Source organism: Nerophis lumbriciformis, linkage group LG36, assembly GCF_033978685.3.
Source record: "Nerophis lumbriciformis linkage group LG36, RoL_Nlum_v2.1, whole genome shotgun sequence".
NCBI lineage: Eukaryota > Metazoa > Chordata > Actinopteri > Syngnathiformes > Syngnathidae > Nerophis > Nerophis lumbriciformis.
The window spans coordinates 9,779,108-9,801,414 of record NC_084583.2 but is presented as its reverse complement, the minus strand read 5'-3'; positions in this window follow the sequence as shown (position 1 = coordinate 9,801,414).

Genomic DNA, 22,307 nt, shown 5'->3' with positions numbered 1-22,307 from the left:
TGTTGATTTCATGTGCATACAAAAGTAAACATTGATATGATAAAACAAGACGTCAGCAAGAGAAGGACTTCCCCATTTGTCCCCAAAAAAACTCGATAACTTGGAGTAAATAATGAAGATTGAAAAATAATTACAAACAAAAAAATTCAACAACAAAAAATAATGATATTGCAATATTTTCTCGTAAAATTATTTAAAAAAATTCATGTAAAATTAACACTTTTTAATGCAAAATTATGACAATATTCTGACTTTTATCACAATATTGCCAGTGTTTTTGTTCTTGTAAAATACTGACATTTTGTGAGGAAAAATTATGACTTGTCATAATTTTGCTGAGTAAAATTCCGATTATTATTATAATATTGCCAACATTATAAAGTTTTCTCATAAAGTTGTGACTTTTGTCGAGTAAAATTGTGACTCTTTTCATAAAATTGCCAACATTTTAAGCGACTGTTATTCAGTAAAATTCCAACTTCTATCATAATATTGCACAAATGTTCAGTTTTTCTTGTAAAATTTTGACCTGCTTTGAGCAAAATGACGACTTTTATTGTAATACCGCTAACATTCTATGTTTTTCTTGTGAAGTTGTGACCTTTTCCTTGTGAAATTCCAACTCATTTTTCACAACAAGCTTTTTTATATTTGCATAGTATGTATATATTATTAATGTTGTAAATACACTTCTTTATATATCTACAAAGGGTGGTTCTAAAGAGGAAGGCATTTTTCTCAGGTCTCAAGAAGGTAACAAATACAAGTGTGTGTGTGTTTGTGTGTGTGTGTGTGTGTGTGTGTGTGTGTGTGTGTGTGTGTGTGTGTGTGTGTGTGTGTGTGTGTGTGCCCGCTAAAAACCTCTTCTTAAATTGATTAAATGCAGATTTGCATAGCTATAATGAGCTGTTTTTTTTCTTTAATTCACACTTGCTTAATTCCTCATTTGCATTCCGGCACTCACTTTGTGCCAGCGTAGTGTTTAATTTATGTTTGTGTCTGACATTAAATACCATTTATTGTGGCGCCATTTGCATAGGATTAAAGTTTAATAACGCAAGAAGAAAGAAAAAAAAAAAAAGATTTAAAAACTCAACTGTTTGCTATGTCTTATTTGTCGGTTGCACAGTCTGATGAATCTTTAAGGCTAGACTATTAAAATGTAAAAAAAAAAAAAAAAAAAAAAAGCCTCTTAAATGAAGTGGTGCACTATCAAGCGGTAAAGAATATGTCTTTAGATCTTCATCATTATAGGCACTGATTGTAGAGTCAGTGAGTGGATGTAAGGCTAAAGTGAAGTGATGGTGCTCACTTATGTCTGCCTTTATGCACATCTGCACATGCACATCTGCACATGCTTCCATAGTGCCACTGTGTGCAGGCGCCACGTTGGTGCAGTGGGCTTTTCTCCACAGGTCAGAGATTAAGTCCTTGGAAACCCATTCAACCTGGCAATAGCTGAGAGATACAAGATTACACCCCACTTGCTATTTGTTTTTTGGGGGCCGCAGGTGCCAGAGGGGATGCAAGTGATGGAGTGTGTTTGTGTGTGTGTGTGTGTGTGTGTGTGTGTGTTCTTGTATTGCTACCCTTCTTGAGACCTGAATAAGGAAAAGTATCTTCCATATGAAGAGGTGTGAACAAGTAATGAAATAAATTGTGGTCCCAATAACATTGCATCTAACAGAGAGCCAAATACTAGAGTCCGTGAACATTGCTCCAAAGTCAGGATATTTTTGTTGATTTAATGTGCAGAGAAAAGTAAATAAACATTGACAGGTGCAAAGGCAGCGATATATGATCAAACAAGACGGCAGCAAAAGAAGGAATTCCCTATTTGTCCCCGAACAAACTTGATAACTTGGAATAAATAATGAAGATTAAAAAAAATAATTACAAAAGAAAAAATTCAACAACAAAAAATAATAACATTGCAATATTTTCTCGTAAAATTATTACTTTTTTACGTAAAATTATTACTTTTTTTATGTAAAATTATTACTTTTTTATGTAAAATTATTACTTTTTTTATGTGAAATTATTACTTTTTTTATGTAAAATGGTGACATTTGTCATATAAAATTCTGACTTTTATCACAATATTACCAATTTTTTTGTTCTTGGAAAATAGTTAAATTATTTTGAGTAAAATTATGACATTTGCTGAGTAAAATTCCGATTAATATTATAATATTGCCAAAATATTAAGGTTTTCTCATAAAATTGTGACTTTTGTCGAGTAAAATTACGACTATTTTCATAAAATTGCCACAATTTTAAGCTTTAAGCTTTAAAGCGACTGTTATTGAGTCCAATTCCAACATTTATCATAATATTGCACAAAAGTTCAGTTTTTCTTGTAAAATGTTGACTTGCGTTGAGTAAAATGAGGACTTTTATTACAACACTGCCAAAATTCTAAGTTTTTCTTGTGAAATTGTGACCTTTTTCTTGTGAAATTCCAACTCATTTTTCACAACAAGCCGTTTTGTATTTGCATAGTATGTATATATTATTAATGTTGTAGATACACTTCTTTATATATCTAGAAAGGGTGGTCCTAAAGAGGGAGGCATTTTTCTCAGGTCTCAAGAAGGTAAGAAATATAAGAATGTGTGTGTGTGTGTGTGTGTTCTTGTATTTCTATCCTTCTTGAGACATGAAGAAGGAAAAGTATCTTCCATATGAAGAGGTGTGAACAAGTGATGACATAAATCATGGTCCCAATAACATTGCATCTAATAGAGAGCCAAGAACTAGAGTCCGTGAACATTGCTCCAAAGCAGAGGTGGGTAGTAACGCGCTACATTTACTCCGTTACATCTACTTGAGTAACTTTTGGGATAAATTGTACTTCTAAGAGTAGTTTTAATGCAACATACTTTTACTTTTACTTAAGTATATTTATAGAGAAGGAACGCTACTTTTACTCCGCTACTTTTATCTACATTCAGCTCGCTACTCGCTACTAATTTTTATCGATCTGTTAATGCACGCTTTGTTTGTTTTGGTCTGTCAGACAGACTTTCAAAGTGCCTGCCTTACTGGTGACGTTTCACTTCGTTCCACCAATCAGATGCAGTCACTGGTGACGTTGGACTAATCAAACAGAGCCAGGTGGTCACATGACCTGACTTAAACAAGTTGAAAAACTTATTGGGGTGTTACCATTTAGTGGTCAATTGTACGGAATATGTACTGTACTGTGCAATCTACTAATAAAAGTTCCAATCAATCAATCAAAAGTGTGAGGGAAAAAAGATACTTGTTTTATTTCAACCGTACCGTCAAAAGCCTCAAGACTGACCGCACATGAGGACGTTCCTGTCTTCACAATAAAAGTGCCGCGCCATCGCGCCTGCGCTTTCAAAACAAGAGTCTCCGAAAGCCAGCGCAAACAAGCTAGCAAGCTACGGAGTTTGACGCCAATATATTTCTTGTAAAGTGTATAAAAACGAATATGGAAGCTGGACAAATAGGATGCCAAAAACCCACCGCTTTCATGTGGTATTAGACAGAAAGGAGGAACTTTTCTTCTCCTCCATTTGAAAACGTGGACGTTATCATCACGACTGTCTGATTACAATCAATGCAAGTCATCAGAATCAGGTAATACACCAACTTATATTCTAGTCTTCATGAAAGAAAGGAATCTATATGTTAAACATGCATGTATATTCATTAAAACACCTTTAACATGTAAACAAAAACAGCAAAATAAATACTTATAAATTATATACTGTATATATCAATGTATATGTATGTATGTATGTATATGTATATATATATATATATATATATATATATATATATATATATATATATATATATATATATATATATATATATATATATATATATATATATGATATGTGTGTGTATGTTACTCATCAGTTACTCAGTACTTGAGTAGTTTTTTCACAACATACTTTTTACTTTTACTCAAGTAAATATTTGGGTGACTACTCCTTACTTTTACTTGAGTAATAAATCTCTAAAGTAACAGTACTCTTACTTGAGTACAATTTCTGGCTACTCTACCCACCTCTGTTCCAAAGTCAGGATTTTATTGTTGATTTAATGTGCAGAGAAAAGTAAACATTGACAGGTGCAAAGGCAGCAATATATGATCAAACAAGACGGCAGCAAAAGAAGGACTTCCCTATTCGTCCCTGAAAAAACTTGATAACTTGTAATATATAATGAAAATTAAAAAAAATAATTACAAAAGAAAAAATTTAACAACAAAAAATAATAATATTGAAATATTTTCTCGTAAAATTATTACTTTTTTTCGTAAAATTGTTACTTTGTTATGTAAAATTATTACTTTTTTATGTGAAATTATTAATTTTTATGTAAAATGGTGACATTTGTCATATAAAGTTCTGACTTTTATCACAATATTGCCATTTTTTTTGTTCTTGGAAAATAGTTACATTTTTTTGAGTAAAATTATGACATTTGCTGAGTAAAATTCCCATTAATATTATAATATTGCCAAAATTTTAAAGTTTTCTCATAAAATTGTGACTTTGGTCGAGTAAAATTACGACTTTTTTCATAAAATTGCCACAATTTTAAGCTTTAAGCTTTTAAGCGACTGTTATTGAGTAAAATTCCAACATTTATCATATTTTTGCACAAAAGTTCGGTTTTTCTTGTAAAATTTTGACTTGCGTTGAGTAAAATGATGATTTTTATTATAATACTGCCAAAATTCTAAGTTTTTCTTGTGGAATTGTCACCTTTTTCTTATGAAATTCCAACTAATTTTTCACAACAAGCTATTTTGTATTTGCATAGTATGTATATATTATTAATGTTGTAAATACACTTCTTTATATATCTAGAAAGGGTGGTCCTAAAGAGGGAGGCATTTTTCTCAGGTCTCAAGAAGGTAACAAATACAAAAATGTGTGTGTGTGTGTGTGTGTGTGTGTGTGTGTGTGTGTGTGTGTGTGTTATTGTATTGCTACCCTTCTTGAGACATGAAGAAGGAAACGTATCTTCCATATGAGGAGGTGTGAACAAGTGATGACATAAATCATGGTCCCAATAACATTGCATCTAATAGAGAGCCAAGAACTAGAGTCCGTGAACATTGCTCCAAATTCAGGATTTTTTTGTTTTTTTTAATGTGCAGAGAAAAGTAAACATTGACAGGTGCAAAGGCAGCAATATATGATCAAACAAGACGGCAGTAAAAAAGACTTCCCTATTTGTCCCCAAACAAATGTTACGGTAGCGAGGCATTGTGATGCCGGAGGTCGTCTTTTCAAGATGCAGAGGGATGTCAGGAAGCGGCTTGCAGGTGAGAATAAATGATTTATTCTGATTGCAGAACAAAATGCTGCGCGGTGCACCACGGCACGGAAAACAAGAGGGTAGCAAAGATGCTAATATCAAAAATGTAAACTATGAGCGAAACTAGGAGCGTAACTTGTTGCGTAGGAGCAAACAAAACCAACAGACCGAATGAGGCCAGCGCGTAAACTAAATAGCCCTCTGATTAGTGCCCGGGCAACAGGTGCGCGTCCGGGACACTAACCAGAAGCAGGTGACTATAATCTGCCGTCATGGCAACAGAAACAAACTCAAGAGGTGCTGAAAACACAAGTGACTTGAAAACAAAAACAAAAATATGATCCGGGCAGCGGATCATAACAGTACCCCCCCCCTTAAGGGACAGATTCCAGATGTCCCCTGGCAAAACTAAAACCCCCCCGACTATAACAAAGTTCAAGAGTCAAGGGAGGGTGGAGGGAGGATTTGGCGGAGGGTCGCCAGGCCACGTGTCCCCGAATCCACCGGGGACGAGTCAGGTGGCGGCGGCGAATGGAACGCCGCTGCCGGAGGCGAGGCGGGCGACCACGGAAAGGCCACATTCGTGGCTGCCGAGAAGGTGGGCGTGAGTGGCGCCAGAAGTTCAGCAGCCGGAGAGTTCTGCGACTACGTCTCGGGTGTCGCTGCTGTTTGCGCCACTGGCGTCCATACACAAACCTCCGATAGCGCCGCTTGCGCAGCCAGACCACTCGAGGTCGCTGAGACGACGATGAGGGCGAGAGAGCAGACGTCGCCGTGGAAACAGGAAGCGTCGTCGCCGTGGAAACAGGAAGCGTCGTCGCCGTGGGAACAGGAAGCTTCGTCGCTGTCGGCGTGGGCGGAGCCAGAGGCGGGGCAGGCGGCTCGTCTGTCGGCGTGGGCGGAGCCAGAGGCGGAGCAGGCGGCTCGTCTGTCGGCGTGGGCGGAGCCAGAGGCGGAGCAGGTGGCTCGTCTGCCGGCGTGGGCGGAGCAGGCGTCCGGGCTGTCGGCGTGGGCGGAGCAGGCGTCCGGGCTGTCGACGTGGGCGGAGCAGGCGTCCGGGCTGTCGACGTGGGCGGAGCAGGTGCTGGTGTGGGAACCAGACTTGGAGCTGGTGCTGGTGTGGGAACCAGACTTGGAGCTGGTGCTGGTGTGGGAACCAGACTTGGAGCTGGTGCTGGTGTGGGAACCAGACTTGGAGCAGGTGCTGGTGTGAGAACCAGACTTGGAGCAGGTGCTGGTGTGGGAACCAGACTTGGAGCAGGTGCTGGTGTGGGAACCAGACTTGGAGCAGGTGCTGGTGTGGGAACCAGACTTGGAGCAGGTGCTGGTGTGGGAACCAGACTTGGAGCAGGTGCTGGTGTGGGAACCAGACTTGGAGCAGGTGCTGGTGTGGGAACCAGACTTGGAGCAGTTGCTGGTGTGGGAACCAGACTTGGAGCAGTTGCTGGTGTGGGAACCAGACTTGGAGCAGTTGCTGGTGTGGGAACCAGACTTGGAGCAGTTGCTGGTGTGGGAACCAGACTTGGAGCAGTTGCTGGTCGTGACTTTGGCGGAGGTGGCCTGGCCGGGGGTTGCGGCTTAGCACGCCAAAGGACTGGTGGTGGCGGCCGGGCAGGAGGTTGCGGCTTAGCATGCCGGAGAACTGGTGGCGGAGGCCGGCATGGAGGTTTGGGCTTGGCTGGGCGCAGCTGTGCCTGCCCACTAGCAAAGCACCCAATACTAGCCCCCCCCTCAAGAAGCGGATCCCAGACGCGTCTTGTGCAGTCTGGAACAGTCTTTAGGGGGTGGGAGGGAGGAGGTGAGGAGGGGGGTAGGCTCCTCCCCTTTTGATTGTCCAAATTCTCTATTCTGCTCTTCAATAGCATGCAGAGTGTCCTTTGCCGCTTGGGATTGTTCCTCAAGTCTTAGTTCAATCAGTACCTTCCGGTACCACTCATCCACCCAAGCAGGACTGTACTTCTCGAGGGGTGTCTCGGAAGATGACTGGGCTGGAACAGGAAGTGGAGAAGGCAGAGCAGCATGTGGCACAGCAGACAGAGGAGTGGGTGGAGCTTGAGCCTTAGGGGGTGGGGCCAAAGTAATTGGGGGCTGAGCTTGAAAGTCAGAAGGTGAGTGGGACTGACTAGACCTAGAATTAAAAAAAATGTCCTGATAATGCTTAATTTTAGAATTAAAGTAATTTGTAAATGGCTGACAGAAAGAATTAACAGAATGCAAAAAAATGTCTTTTTCTATGACGTCATCAAAAGTAGACGGGGGCGTGTCCTCGGGGGGCGACAACGGAATGACGTCATAGCTGCAATCCCAGTGATTGACAGGCCAGTCGGAGGAATCTTTGAAGATATGGTCATTATAATTACCAAATATTTGAGGAGAATCCTGGGCTGCTTGTAGCTGGCTGTGCTCCGGATGGAAAAGTTGTGGGATAGGTGAGTCTTTGCCGCGAGCCGAAGTCTTCTTGGCTGACTTCCGCTTTCGCGTTCGGGCTGGTTGTGAGCGGACATCCCCGGGCCAGATGGAGTCGATATGGACCAACGAACCGTCAGGCCCCCACAAAAGGTCTTCGCGCTCCAAAGGGGAATACTGGAGAGTCTCTCTCTCCATCGCCTTTAAGACCAGCCACGTCCCGTAGCCGGAATCCTCCACGCCCTCTTCGAAAAGACTGTCTGCTGTTGGTTTTCTGTTACGCTTACGTGGCATTGTGATGCCGGAGGTCGTCTTTTCAAGATGCAGAGGGATGTCAGGAAGCGGCTTGCAGGTGAGAATAAATGATTTATTCTGATTGCAGAACAAAATGCTGCGCGGTGCACCACGGCACGGAAAACAAGAGGGTAGCAAAGATGCTAATATCAAAAATGTAAACTATGAGCGAAACTAGGAGCGTAACTTGTTGCGTAGGAGCAAACAAAACCAACAGACCGAATGAGGCCAGCGCGTAAACTAAATAGCCCTCTGATTAGTGCCCGGGCAACAGGTGCGCGTCCGGGACACTAACCAGAGGCAGGTGACTATAATCTGCCGTCATGGCAACAGAAACAAACTCAAGAGGTGCTGAACACACAAGTGACTTGAAAACAAAAACAAAAATATGATCCGGGCAGCGGATCATAACAACAAACTTGATAACCTGGAATAAATAATGAAGATTAAAAAATAATAATTACAAGCAAAAAATTCAACAACAAAAAATAATAATATTGCAATATTTCTCGTAAAATTATTACTTTTTTATATAAAATTATTACTTTTTTTTTTGTATAATTATTACTTTTTAATGCAAAATGGTGACATTTGTCATATAAAATTCTGACTTTTATCACAATATTGACAATTTTTTTGTTCTTGTAAAATAGTTACATTTTTTGAGTGAAATTATGTCATTGGCATAATTTTGCTCAGTAAAATTCCAATTAATATTATAATATTGCCAAAATATTAAAGTTTTCTCATAAAATTGTGACTTTTGTCGAGTAAAATTACGACTCTTTTCATAAAATGGCCACAATTGTAAGCTTTAAGCTTTTAAGCGACTGTTATTGAGTCAAATTCCAACATGTATCATAACATTGCACAAAAGTTCAGTTTTTCTTGTAAAATTTTGACTGGCGTTGAGTAAAATGAGGACTTTTATTATAATACTGCCAAAATTCTAAGTTTTTCTTGTGGAATTGTGACCTTTTTCTTGTGAAATTCCAACGCATTTTTCACAACAAGCTTTTTTATATTTGCATAGTATGTATATATTATTAATGTTGTAAATACACTTCTTTATATATCTAGAAAGGGTGATCGTAAAGAGGGAGGCATGTTTTTCAGGTCTCAAGAAGGTAATAAATACAAGAGTGTGTGTGTGTGTGTGTGTGTGTGTGTGTGTGTGTGTGTGTGTGTGTGTGTGTGTGTGTGTGTGTGTGAGTGTGTGTGTGTGTGTGTGTGTGTGTGTGTGTGTGTGTGTGTAGTCCACACTTGCTGATTAGAAGGCAAGCAAGCGAGCGTTAAATGTATTGTGAAGTTACCTTCAGCAAGGCGATTGTAAGAATGGGACAGAAGGAAGCGAGTGGAAATTGCCATCACAATCTTTTCTGCTTGTTTAGTCAGCTCCTGGGTCAGAAAGGATGAAAGGGACGAGGAAATGTATTCTTCTAAAAGACACTGTCCACTTCAAGAGTAGCCGTCCTTCACAAATTACCTCAGTTTTCTCAGACGCTGCAGGCAGTTGGACTGTGTTGTTAGTCAAAACAGCAGCGCCTACTAACTAGGGTTGTACAGTATACCAGAACTAGTATAGTACCGCCATACTAATGAATCATATTCAGTACTATACCTCCTCTAAAAAGTACTGGTCCGCTACCACCAACTCCCCCTCAAGTCCATCCCCAGTCGGCAGGGTTTTAGCTACTTCTAAATCACTAATCCTTGTCTCCATGGTGACAAATAAAGTATGTTTCTTACACGTAACATTATCACTGGAGAACGAGGAATAGCTAAACATGTTTCACTACACACCTGTGCTATAATGATGCTACACAATATATAATATTAATAAAATGCATGTGCTATAATAATGCTATACAATATATAATAATAATAAAATGCATGTGCTATAATAATGCTATAGTATGTATAATAATAATAAAATGCATGTGCTATAATAATGCCATACAATATATAATTATAATAAAATGCATGTGCTATAATAATGCTATACAATAAATAATTATAAAATGCATGTGCTATAATAATGCTATAAAATATATAATAATAATAATAATAATAATAAAATGCATGTGCTATAATAATGCTATACAATATATAATAATAATAATAATCAAATGCATGTGCTAAAATAATGCTATACAATATATAATAATAATAATAATAGTAAAATGCACGTGCTATAATAATGCTATACAATATATAATAATAATAATAAAATGCATGTCCTATAATAATGCTATACAATATATAATAATAATAATACAATGCATGTGCTATAATAATGCTATACAATATATAATAATAATAAAATGCATGTGCTATAATAATGCTATAGTATGTATAATAATAATAAAATGCATGTGCTATAATAATGCCATACAATATATAATTATAATAAAATGCATGTGCTATAATAATGCTATACAATAAATAATTATAAAATGCATGTGCTATAATAATGCTATAAAATATATAATAATAATAATAATAATAATAAAATGCATGTGCTATAATAATGCTATACAATATATAATAATAATAATAATCAAATGCATGTGCTAAAATAATGCTATACAATATATAATAATAATAATAATAGTAAAATGCACGTGCTATAATAATGCTATACAATATATAATAATAATAATAAAATGCATGTCCTATAATAATGCTATACAATATATAATAATAATAATACAATGCATGTGCTATAATAATGCTATACAATATATAATAATAATAAAATGCATGTGCTATAATAATGCTATAGTATGTATAATAATAATAAAATGCATGTGCTATAATAATGCCATACAATATATAATTATAATAAAATGCATGTGCTATAATAATGCTATACAATAAATAATTATAAAATGCATGTGCTATAATAATGCTATAAAATATATAATAATAATAATAATAATAATAAAATGCATGTGCTATAATAATGCTATACAATATATAATAATAATAATAATCAAATGCATGTGCTAAAATAATGCTATACAATATATAATAATAATAATAATAGTAAAATGCACGTGCTATAATAATGCTATACAATATATAATAATAATAATAAAATGCATGTCCTATAATAATGCTATACAATATATAATAATAATAATACAATGCATGTGCTATAATAATGCTATACAATATATAATAATAATAAAATGCATGTGCTATAATAATGCTATAGTATGTATAATAATAATAAAATGCATGTGCTATAATAATGCCATACAATATATAATTATAATAAAATGCATGTGCTATAATAATGCTATACAATAAATAATTATAAAATGCATGTGCTATAATAATGCTATAAAATATATAATAATAATAATAATAATAATAAAATGCATGTGCTATAATAATGCTATACAATATATAATAATAATAATAATCAAATGCATGTGCTAAAATAATGCTATACAATATATAATAATAATAATAATAGTAAAATGCACGTGCTATAATAATGCTATACAATATATAATAATAATAATAAAATGCATGTCCTATAATAATGCTATACAATATATAATAATAATAATACAATGCATGTGCTATAATAATGCTATACAATATATAATAATAATAAAATGCATGTGCTATAATAACGCTATACAATGTATAATAACAATAATAAAATGCATGTGCTATAATAATGCTACACAATATATAATAATAATAAAATGCATGTGCTATAATAATGTTATACAATATATAATAATAATAAAATGCATGTGCTATAATAATGCTATACAATATATAATAATAATAAAATGCATGTGCTATAATAATGCTATACAATATATACTAATAATAAATTGCATGTGCTATAATAATGCTATACGATGTATAATAATAATTAAATGCATGTGCTATAATAATGCTATACAATATATAATAATAAAAAATGCATGTGCTATAATAATGCTATACAATATATAATAATAATACAGTGCATGTGCTATAATAATGCTATACAATATATAATAACAATAAAATGCATGTGCTATAATAATGCTATACAATATATAATAATAATAAAATGCATGTGCTATAATAATGCTTTGCAATATATAATAATACTAATAATAAAACGCATGTGCTATAATAATGCTACACAATATATGATAATAATAAAATGCATGTGCTATAATAATGCTATACAATACATAATAATAATAAAATGCATGTGCTATAATAATGCTATACAATATATAATGATACTACTAATAAAATGCATGTGCTATTATAATGCTACACAATATATAATAATAATAAAATGCATGTGCTATAATAATGCTATACAATGTTTGATAATAATGAAATGCATGTGCTATAATAATGCTATACAAAATATAATAATAATAACATGCATGTGCTATAATAATACTATGCGATATATAATAATAATAAAATGCATGTGCTATAGTAATGCTATACAATATTTAATAATAATAAAGGCATGTGCTATAATAATGCTACACAATATATAATAACAATAAAATGCATGTGCTATAATAAATTGTTCCAGGCTGTGCGAGACATGGCAGAAGTCTTGTTCTCCTAATGTTGTTCTCTATTTCAGGCAGCGACGCCTCCACTGCAGCACAAGTCAGATATCGTAATCAAAGCCATTTTAAAAAGCGAGAGGGGGCCGAAATAAATAACAGGTTTAAAAATAAAGTCTCACTTTGAAAAATACGCAATGCATCTGGACTCCAAACATTAGCGCCTAGCTGCGGGAGCAGCTGATTTTTGAGGAGTTTATTTTGAGGACAAGTGCTAGGCGGCATCTTTGATAGTGATGGAGATTAATGCCGGCTTGTCTTTTTAAAAAAAAAGGGCGTAACCCTACGCCATCATCAGGGTTAGGTATTTACCTTGTTCTTTTAAGGTCACGCTTCGGTTCATCATGGGTACACTTTGGAACAAAAACCTTTGGAAATGAAACTCCGTGCAGGCAATGGTTCTATAATTGTAATTATATAATGATTACTATAATTAACATAAATAAATACAAATGTAAACATCACATACATTAAATGTATAAGATCTGGGGGGCCACTTTGAGACATTTTGTGCTTCAAAGATGCTCCAACCAATCCAATATAAGTCAACACACTGGAATATAAGACGTGTCTGTTTTATAGCTGACAAATTAGTAAATGTCAGAATATATCTCATTAATGATGAATTAGATTTATTTGTAAATTACGCCTACAATACATACATACAAACCCCGTTTCCATATGAGTTGGGAAATTGTGTTAGATGTAAATATAAACGGAATACAATGATTTGCAAATCCTTTTCAACCCATATTCAATTGAATGCACTACAAAGACAAGATATTTGATGTTCAAACTTTTTTGCAAATAATAATTAACTTAGAATTTCATGGCTGCAACACGTGCCAAAGTAGTTGGGAAAGGGCATGTTCACCACTGTGTTACATGGCCTTTCCTTTTAACAACACTCAGTAAACGTTTGGGAACTGAGGAGACACATTTTTTAAGCTTCTCAGGTGGAATTCTTTCCCATTCTTGCTTGATGTACAGCTTAAGTTGTTCAACAGTCCGGGGGTCTCCGTTGTGGTATTTTAGGCTTCATAATGCGCCACACATTTTCAATGGGAGACAGGTCTGGACTACAGGCAGGCCAGTCTAGTACCCGCACTCTTTTACTATGAAGCCATGTTGATGCTTTTCAAGCCTTGCATAAATGTCCCTGCCAAAATGTTTAAAAAAAAAAAGTGTGTGTTGTTGTACTGTGCAGGTTTGAAATAAATAATTCAATCAATCATGTAACACGTGGCTTGGCATTGTCTTGCTGAAATAAGCAGGGGTGTCCATGATAACGTTGCTTGGATGGCAACATATGTTGCTCCAAAACCTGTATGTACCTTTCAGCATTAATGGCGCCTTCACAGATGTGTAAGTTACCCATGTCTTGGGCACTAATACACCCCATACCATCACAGATGCTGGCTTTTCAACTTTGCGCCTATAACAATCCGGATGGTTCTTTTCCTCTTTGGTCTGGAGGACACGACGTCCACAGTTTCCAAAAACAATTTGAAATGTGGACTCGTCAGACCACAGAACACTTTTCCACTTTGAACAGTCCATTTCAGATGAGCTCAGGCCCAGCGAAGCCGACTGCGTTTCTGGGTGTTGTTGATAAACGGTTTTCGCCTTGCATAGGAGAGTTTTAACTTGCACTTACAGATGTAGCGACCAACTGTAGTTACTGACAGTGGGTTTCTGAAGTGTTTTTGAGCCCATGTGGTGATATCCTTTACACACTGATGTCGCTTGTTGATGCAGTACAGCCTGAGGGATCGAAGGTCACGGGCTTAGCTGCTTACGTGCAGTGATTTCTCCAGATTCTCTGAACCCTTTGATGATATTACGGACTGTAGATGGTGAAATCCCTAAATTCCTTGCAATAGCTGGTTGAGAAAAGTTTTTCTTAAACTGTTCAACAATTTGCTCACGCATTTGTTGACAAAGTGGTGACCCTCGCCCCATCCTTGTTTGTGAATGACTGAGCATTTCATGGAATCTACTTTTCTACCCAATCATGGCACCCACCTGTTCCCAATTTGCCTGTTCACCTGTGGGATGTTCCAAATAAGTGTTTGATGAGCATTCCTCAACTTTATCAGTATTTATTGCCACCTTTCCCAACTTCTTTGTCACGTTTTACTGGCATCAAATTCTAAAGTTAATGATTATTTGCAAAAAAAAAAAAAGTTTATCAGTTTGAATATCAAATATGTAGTCTTTCCACTTTATCAGCGCCTTTTAATGGCGAGCGTCATGTTGTGATCTATGGAGTGGCACGGCTCTGAGGAGACGGTGGAAGCCCAGAGGAGAGACCTGTTGGTGGGTCTTCTCCCAACAGTGCACTGCACTTACCATACATCCACACTGCAGCTCTTGTCAGCTCCTCTTAGCACGCGCTCGTATTACAAGATGCAACGTGTCACAGCCAGTTTGCTATTTTAGACAAACACTTTTACGTATCCCGGCGCTAAGAAAGAGCACGTTTTATTTATTCATGCCTGCGTTGCTGGAGATGAAGCGGATAATCTATCTGCACTTTTTGATTGGAGGCAATGGAGAGTGTTTTCTGTCAGCCGTGCTCCTTATTAATCCCTGGTGAAAGGAATGGTTTTATGCGGCCGTAAAAGCTTTGTCCTTCAATCTGTTACAATTGTGGACAGTTAATAAAAATAAGGATTTATACTTCCGACTGTTGGTTATAAAACTGTGGCACCACTGGTGGTACGCAACCTCCATTTGCAGACTTAAATGCTTCTTGAACAGGGTTCCTGAATAGAAAAGTTTGTATATTGAAACAAATTCCTTAATAAGACACAATGTACATGTGAATTGTAGGTTCCAGCCTCGACAAAAGTTCATAGTTTGGTGAAAGACTCAATATGAAGCACTATACAATACTGTGTATCAGACAAACATAACAAAGCTAAAACAACAACAGGAAGCTGAACTATTCTCTTTCGCAGCTGCCCTGCTGACACGCACACACACACACACACTGTCACTAGCCCTGTGGTGTGCTTACAGTTGAATCACACAACTCCTTAACTCATCAACAGCCAGGTTTCTATGATGAATAAGAATAAAAAACATAAAGAAAATAAGTATATATATATACCGTATTTTTCGGAGAATAAGTCTCTCCGGAGCATACTTGCCAACCTTGAGACCTCCGATTTCGGGAGGTGGGGGGCGTGGTCGGGGGCGGGGGGCGTGTTTGGGGGCGTGGTTATATAACACCACTTCTTAAACATGTTTTTATTCTATTTTTAAAAGATACACCTATAAAAATGTTTATATAAGGCCACTTCTTAAACATGTTTTTCTTTTTTTTAAAAGACATACCTTTAAAAATGCTTATATAACGCCACTTCTTAAACATGTTTTTCTTTTTTTTTAAAAGACTCACATTTAAAAATGCTTATATAACGCCACTTCTTAAACATGTTTTTCTTTCTTTTCTTTTTTTTTTTTTTTAAAAAGACTCACCTTTAAAAATGTTTATATAACGCCACTTCTTAAACATGTTTTTATTTTTTTTAAGACACACCTTTCAAATTTTTTATAAAAGAATTCACCAAGTCAAGTATTTCATATATATATATATATATATATATATATATATATATATATATATATATATATATATATATATATATATATATATATATATATATCCTGAAAATATGCAAACAAAACTGTGTTTAGATAATTGATACTTCAAACTTGCATAAATAAATCTTAAGGAATATAACATAACTTGGCTTCTGATAGCTTCAAAATGTAATGAATAAAATGCCAACGTTGTTGATAAACAAGCAATTCTTTTAATAATTATATATGGTTATTTTAAATGAATTAGTATGATCATTTAAAATTAATTATTTCAATTATCCATCCATCTTATCCAGCCATAATTCTATGGCTGGATAAGGAGTCAGAAAAAATACAAAAAAAAAATACAATTAATTTTGATGTTTTTAGCAAAATATAGTAAAAATGTACTTAGTTTAAAAAATAATAAAAAAATATGTATTTATTTTTAGGTAAGATAAACATAATAATAACATTTTTCTCTAGTCTGGATGATTTAGTTCTTGTCTTTTAATAATTATATATGGTTATTTTAAATGAATTATTATGATCATTTAAAATTAATTATTACAAATATATTTATTTTAATGTATAATTATATGGCTGGATAAGGAGTCAGAAAAAATACAAATAAAAATACAATTAATTTTGATGTTTGTTGTAAAATATAGTAAAAATGTACTTAGTTTAAAAAAAATATATATATGTATTTATTTTTAGGTAAGATAAACATAATAATACAATTTATCTCTAGTCTGGATGATTTAGTTCTTGTCTTTTAATAATTATATATGGTTATTTTAAATGAATTATTATGATCATTTAAAATTAATTATTACAAATATGTTTATTTTAATGTATAATTCTATGGCTGGATAAGGAGTGAGAAAAATACAAATAAAAATACAATTCATTTTGATGTTTTTAGCAAAATATAGTAAAAATGTACTTAGTTAAAAAAAATTAAAAAAAAGTATTTATTTTTAGGTAAGATAAACATAATAATACAATGTATCTCTAGTCTGGATGATTTAGTTCTTGTCACCCTGTTGTCCTCCCGTCTCTTCCCTAAGGATGGCTCCATGAGCTGGGCAAACGCCTGGAGATGCCCTACGTCAACAACACGGTCGGCGGCCCGTCGGTGCACAGCTTGTACATCGCCGCCCTCTACTTCACCCTCAGCAGCCTGACCAGCGTCGGCTTTGGCAACGTGTGCGCCAACACGGACGCCGAGAAGATCTTCTCCATCTGCACCATGCTCATCGGCGGTATACCGGACGCCTCGTATGGAATAACGTGATTGGGCAGAGACACTGTTTATATCGTGGGAAAGCGGACGTGAAAAAAGGATGTCGCTGTCCTCACTCAGGTCCGCATGGAGCTGGAGGGGGCGTGGCTTCCAGCTCCGGCTCAAAATCGGGAGATTTTCGGAAGAATATTTGTCCCGGGAGGTTTTCGGGAGAGGCGCTGAATTTCGGGAGTCTCCCGGAAAATTCGGGAGAGTTGGCAAGTATGCTCCGGAGTATAAGTCGCTCCGGAGTATAAGTCGCACCGGCCGAAAATGCATAATAAAAAAGGAAAAAAAACATATATAAGTCGCACTGGAGTATAAGTCGCATTTTTGGGGGGAATTTATTTGATAAAAGCCAACACCAAGAATAGACATTTGAAAGGCAATTTAAAATAAATAAAGAATAGTGAATAACAGGCTGAATAGGTGTACGTTATATGAGGCATAAATAACCAACTGGTATGTTAACGTAACATATTATGGTAAGAGTCATTCAAATAACTATAACATATAGAACATGCTATACGTTTACCAAACAATCTGTCACTCCTAATCGCTAAATCCCATGAAATCTTATACGTCTAGTCTCTTACGTGAATGAGCTAAATAATATTATTTGATATTTTACGGTAATGTGTTAATAATTTCACACATAAGTCGCTCCTGAGTATAAGTCGCACCCCGGCCAAACTATGAAAAAAACTGCGACTTATAGTCCGAAAAATACGGTAATTGGTTTGTGATCTTCATTATTTACTTCACGTTATTACAGTATGTCTCTATATACATATTTATTTAATAGATTTTGGCCAAAGGGGGAGTATTTCAAATTTTTACATACACTTGTTATTTCATATGTTGGTATATCCCTCCTTTTTGGGACCACCCTAATCGTAATAGATTTCACCAGCAGGGGTGCAAATGAGACATTCTCTATTAGATGCAATGTTATTGGGACCATGATTTATGTCATCACTTGTTCACACCTCCTCATATGGAAGCTAAACTATGGCCAAACTATGAAAAAAACTGCGACTTATAGTAAAAAAAATACTGTATATATATATATATATATATATATATATATATATATATATATATATATATATATATATATATATATATATATAAAATAAATTCATAAAAGATGGGCTGCATGGTCGAGTCGCCAGAAGAAAGCCATTTCTGCGCAAATGTCACAAAGTATCCCGCTTACATTACGCCAAACAGCACAGAGACAAGCCTCAAAACTTCTGGAACAAAGTAATTTGGAATGATGAGACCAAAATTTTACTTTTTGGCCATACAACCATGCAGCCCATTTTTCTTCAAGTGCTTCCTTATTGTGCATCTTGAAACAGCCACACCACAATTTTTCAGAGAGTCCTGTATTTCATATATAATATTTGCCTTGGTGCCTTTAAATACGAGCCCTCCTTTAAGGCAACACTTGCCTCCACTTGAAATTGGAGGCCTGCAAAAGTGCTAACACTAACACTAATCGCCACCTTTGGCGAGGCGCGTTTTAAAGCAGCGCTTCTGTGTTTAAAGCCTCACCTTTATCATGAGTTTTGAAGCCGAAACACCTCTAATTGTACTTTGCGCACGTTCTTTGTTAACCTTTTTTTCGCCATCTTTTCTTACTTTACATTGTTTCTGCTTGTATGCACTATGTGTGTGTGTGTGTGTGCTGACCAGAAGTGGGTAGAGTAGCCAGAAATTGTACTCAAGTAAGAGTACTGTTTAGAGATGTATTACTCAAGTAAAAGTAAAATATTTACTTGAGTAAAAGTAAAAAGTATGTTGTGAAAAACTACTCAAGTACTGAGTAACTGATGAGTACCGGTAACTTGTTCGTTTAATGATGACGGCAACAAATAATGCACAAAAACATAAAAATAGTAATGAGCAAATTCAGAGCCAGGAATATCTCTTAAGCAACTAAAACAATAATATATTTTAAATAATAATACATTAACATAAAAAATAAATAAGGCACATTGAGCCACAATAACTTAACAGCACCATAGGCTCAGTAGGCAGATATTACAAAGGAAAATAACAAGTTAGCTTAGTATTGTTTAGTAAGAGTGCGGTAGTTTAATAGTAGCGTACAACATAAAACATACATACTCTGAGTTGACAAATTGCCACATGCAAGTGGACTATCTGCCCTTTTCTAAACGTAAGTAAGTATTTTTGAGTGTGTCATGTGGTTTTACTGTACGTCTTTCTCTCCTGCAGTATCTTTAACCTCACTGACCAGCAGTAAAGCAAACCGTGCTGACGTATGATGGACACATTTCAGCACTTGTAATTTGGTACTGCTGTGTCAGAGGATAATAATCACCCCTTCCTGCTGTGTCAGAGGATAACAATCACCCTTTCCTGTTTTCTTTGAGATACTATTCTATTATTATGGATTAATTCAGGGCAGCATTAATAAACATGGACGTTCATCCTCAATTGTGAATACTTATTGTAGCTTTCTGGGATGGGCAGTAGCTGTTTTTGATATTTATTTACCTCGTCACTTTTTCCAAAATAGGTGGAAATTGGTTTTCCTCTGCCAGCCAGGTGACCTTTAAAGGCTACTTTCATTATCGGTTAATCAGCCGTCAATTGTTCATGCTTTGAAATGTCAGGAAAATTGTGAATGGGTGCAGGGTAAAAAAAAAAAAAAAAAAAAAATAGAGAGCACCCCGTCCTCCTCACGGAAAAGTTGAGTGTGAAAAAGTTGAGTCTGTGGCGACAAAGCCGGACAGCTGTGCGGGTCATGGGTTCTAATGAAGGTTTGGAGCCTTCAGAAGAGGACCAGTTCCGAACACAACACACAAGCTGGCACTAAAGGGACTTTTAGAGGGTCCGCACACGGAGGGTGATTACCATTCTACCAGGGGGTTATCAAGGGTGATGGCTCCAAGGGGGGGAAAGGTCAACCACACAACTACATTGGATTTATACTCGCATCTGCCGAAAAACATTTTATAATGCACTTTTATTTGCAGAATTCTCACATATTGTGTTTATAACGCTGTTTTTTTGAAAGTGCTTAAATCAGATTTAGGGCCAATGTCCATAAAAGAAGTGACAAAATCCGGCAGCCAAAAGTAAACAAAATAATGATTAAAAAGTACAGGTATTAACCCTCACACGTCATTTAGTTGGCCTGGACTGATCAGTGCTTAACGTTAAAGTTAAAGTACCACTGGTGTGGTGAAATTAACCTCTGCATTTGACCCTTTCCCTTTTTACACCCCCTGAGGGGAGAAGTGAGCAGCAGCGGTGGCCGCTCCCGGGAATCATTTGTGGTGATTCAACCCCCAATTCCAACCCTTGATGCTGAGTGCCAAGCAGGGAGGTAATGGCTCCCATTTTTATAGTCTTCGTGGTGGATGAATGCAGGCAACCTCGTGGTTTCTCTTCAATCAATCACACTTGATTTATATTGGGCTCTTCACGCACTAAAAGTGCTTTACGCCGGTATTTTTTTTTTTTTTTAAAGAAGAAAGCCTATACACACACACACACACACACAGACACACAGACACACACACACACTTGAGGAAAAATGCCACTTTTGAGGCATCTTAACTGAAGAATAACAAAATAATCTAAAAAATATTATAAAATAATTTGAACAAATATGTAAAAACTTAATATAAATGAATAAAAACATAAAATAATGAGAATAATAGTGGTAGTAATATCAATAAATGCAATACAAAATAACAGAATAGAACTTAAGAATCTAAGAAGTGTTTAAAATGATGAGTAAAAAGCTTGATGCAAACCTTAAAACCATTTCATATTTTTTATAAGAAAAAATATCAACGTCTCAATTTATTTGATTGTCGACATACTTTTAACATGTGAAAGTGTTTGGTTCCTAAATTAAATGCATATAATTCCATTGAAATAGATAATTCAACGAATAATTCTAAGTGTCCATTCATAAATAGGAACATTTAAATACAAACAGAGATACATTTAAATATGCTGCATTCCTTTAAATTAATACAACGTTTATTCACTAAATAATAATAATAAAAAAGGTTCTGGAATATAATGTAATATATATACTATAAAAAGAAGAAAGCAATCTAAAAAATAATATACAAATATTTTAACATATATGTATGGATGTACAAATGTAATATAAATGAATAAAAACATAAAGTAAACACAAAATAACAGAATAGAACTAAGAAGTGTTTAAAATGATGATGAAAACCTTAAAACCATTTAATATTTTTTAGAAGAAAAATATCAACGTCTCAATTTATTTGATTGTCGACATACTTTTAACGTGTGAAAGTTTCTTGTTCCACAACTAAATGAATACAATTCCATTTAAATAGATAATTCTAAGTGTCCATTCATAAATAGGAACACTTAAATACAAACAGAGAAACATTTAAATATGCTGCATTCCTTTAAATTAATACAACGTTTATTCACTAAATAAAATAAAAAAAAAAGGTTCTGAAATATATCCTGTAAATTGGTCATGAAAGAAAGAAGCTAATTGTAAAATAAACAATTACTCAAAAATTACATGTATTAATGTACGGTTTAACAGATAATTGATCCTTCATGTTTAACTTGATGTGACATTTATTTGTGCTATGAATGTACCAAGTTCAGCCCATATTTTAATAGACTTAGACTTCCTTTTATTGTCATTCAAATGTGAACTTTACAGTACAGATATTACAAATATTGTTGCATTATGTGCTTGTAGTGCAGGATAAAAGAGCAATAGAATAGAATAGAAAGTACTTTATTGATCCCTGGGGGAAATTCAACAC